Source organism: Oratosquilla oratoria, chromosome 19 (genome assembly GCF_046742065.1).
Source record: "Oratosquilla oratoria isolate Oo_2021 chromosome 19, ASM4674206v1, whole genome shotgun sequence".
In the NCBI taxonomy this organism is placed as follows: domain Eukaryota; kingdom Metazoa; phylum Arthropoda; class Malacostraca; order Stomatopoda; family Squillidae; genus Oratosquilla; species Oratosquilla oratoria.
The window spans coordinates 18,973,867-18,976,366 of NC_134795.1; the positions used below are offsets into that span (position 1 = coordinate 18,973,867).

The 2,500-nt window shown below is 40.9% G+C and overlaps 1 protein-coding gene across 1 annotated transcript in view; it reads right to left on the reverse strand.

Annotated features, from left to right (window-relative positions):
• Positions 1-1,606: 1,606 nt before the first annotated feature.
• Positions 1,607-2,500, reverse strand: part of LOC143035559 (uncharacterized) — an 18,940-nt gene continuing 18,046 nt past the window's right edge. The window contains exon 5 of the mRNA XM_076202426.1: positions 1,607-2,224. The gene's annotated coding sequence lies outside the window, so the exon portion shown is untranslated. The remainder of the gene's footprint in view (positions 2,225-2,500) is intronic.

A 2,500-nucleotide genomic window follows, 5' to 3' on the forward strand; every position in this document is an offset into this window, starting at 1 on the left:
AGCACTGTATGGGGCAGAAACGTGGAACATAAGAGAAGAAGAGAGAAGGAGTTTGAATGTGTTTGAGATGAGGTGTCTGAGAAGTATGGTGGGGGTTACTAGGCTAGATAGAGTGAGAAATGAGGAGGTGAGGAGGAGAACAGGGGTGAAAAAGGATTTGGGAGATAGGGTTGATGAAAGAATATTAGGATGGTTTGGACACATGGAAAGAATGAGTGAAGAAAGACTAGTAAAAGAGGTATGGAAGGCAGATGTGGAGGGAGTGAACATGAGGGGACGTCCTAGGATGAGGTGGATGGATGGGGTGAAGGGGGCTTTGGGGAAGAGGGGAATGTCTGTTGAGGAAGGAAGGGAGAGGACGGAAGACAGAGGTGAGTGGAGAATGGTTGTATATGGATGATGTTGTGACTGCATGAGGAGGAATGGGCGGGGGGGTGGGTGGGGTAGTATGTGTGAGTAAATTTTGACGCAGCCCGAAGGGATTTCTCGCCGTCCTCGCCTTATATGCAAAGGGGGACGGAGAGGGGGGGTCGCCGATTAAATGAAGCGGCCTTGCTGTGGATGTACTGTGTCTTGCGACACTGCTTCTGACCCAGGGCGGTGGGCAGGGTGCAGGGATGACCCGTCATCCAGGAGGTGCTCAGATGAGAGGAAGGGTGGGAGGGGTGTGGAGTGTATTTAGGGATGAAATGGGTGGGAGTGTTTTTATGCCTTTCCCTTTTTGGCTACCTCCCTTGGAAGGGGGAAGGAGCCTTGGTATATGTATGTATGTATATACATGAATGGAAAAAGGTATATAGATGATCCTGTGATGTATGAGGTGGAGTGGGTAAGGGATGGGGGGTGAGGGAGTATGTGTGAGAAATAAATTGACGCAGCCCGAAGGAATTTCTCCCAGTCTGCTTTTCTGCATGAGGGGACAGAGAAGGGGGGTCACCGATTTAATGAAGCAGCCTTGCTGTGGATGTGCTATGTTGTGCAACACTGCTTCTGACCCAGAGCAATGGGCGAGAGGCAGGGATGACCTGTCATCCAGGAGATGCCAAGATAAGAGGGAGGGAAGAGGGTGGAGGGGAGTGGGGTATATTAGGGATGGAATGGGTGGGAGTGGTGTTTATCCCTTTGTTTTTTTGGCTACCTCCCTTATTAGGGGGAAAAAAGCCTTTGGTATTTCTACTCATTATTCCTCAGTTGCATCTCCCTTTATTGAAATAATTATTTTTTCTTTCTTTACCTGTTAGTTTCCATGTTTTACTGATTATCTCATTTGGTGTGACTTATGACCTGAGCTTCATTTTTAGTGGACATGTGTGTGGATGTATTTACCTAATTTTGATATGCAGGCTAAGAGTTATAGTTTTTGTGTTCCTGTTACTCAGACTTAGTTTTGAATTTTCTCATGTTGTCCAACTTTATTGTTTCTTCCTCTCCAACCTTTTACATAAGGTGTATTTCTTAATATCCTTCAAACAATTCTTTTTTTTTTTCTTTGGTATAATCTCTTTTTGAAGTAGTACCCATTTTCAACATGTATACATATGTGTGTTGCAGAAGTTGAGTAAATATATACAAAACTAGGATACAGTTAAACTTCATATCAAGAAGATGCATTTATTGACAGTTGAAATGAAAACAAAGGCCTTTGCACAACTCTGTAACAGTAAGAACTGGAAAAATTATACTTGCAGAAAGTCATAAACAATGGTGCAGTTGGTCGGGGGAGGGGGGAAGGGCACAAAACACTGAAAATATGATATTTAAATATTTTGAGATAAAATATCATCAGTATGATGAGCAATTTAACCACACATCACTCATCTTGCTAATGGTATTTTATTACCTTAAAATATCCAAAAATTATACCTTCAAAATTCTTGTTCTTACTCTTCTACTAATCTTTGCAAACAGAATCCTGACCATTTTTCCTTAATTTGTTCCATGTCATATACCTATGAAGTCATTTTTTTAAGTGTAAGAGAAACAATAGAATCCCTGGGGCAATGGGGCAATCCATAAAAGATGAGTGTTGTTTGTCAAGCAGTTTTGTTCACATGAAGGAAAAACCTTCATTGCTGATGGGTTGCTCTGTCTGTGATTATTTGTGGCCACTTTCCTCCTTTCCTTTTCTTCTAACTCATCATCAGCTTCTATAGTTGTTATTCTTTTTTTTTTTTTTGCTAGGTTCACTGCTCTCAGATTATGAACCTGCATTTAAGTGCCTCATCTGAAAAAAAAATTCTGTTACTGGCCTTTTTTCAAAACATGACATACCTTAAGATGTATCAAATTAATGTTTACCTACGGCAGGTAAGTAAATAATTATACCACCATCCACATCGATACCTTATCCTACTCATTTCCTATTTTCCACCCTCTTTATTCTTAGATAATTTCTTTAATATTTTTACATTCACTCTCACCATGTTGTCACTTTATCCGTTTTGCTCTCTAACATATCTTTCCCAATTTTTAGTTTGTCATATGTGTTCTGGTTTTCACT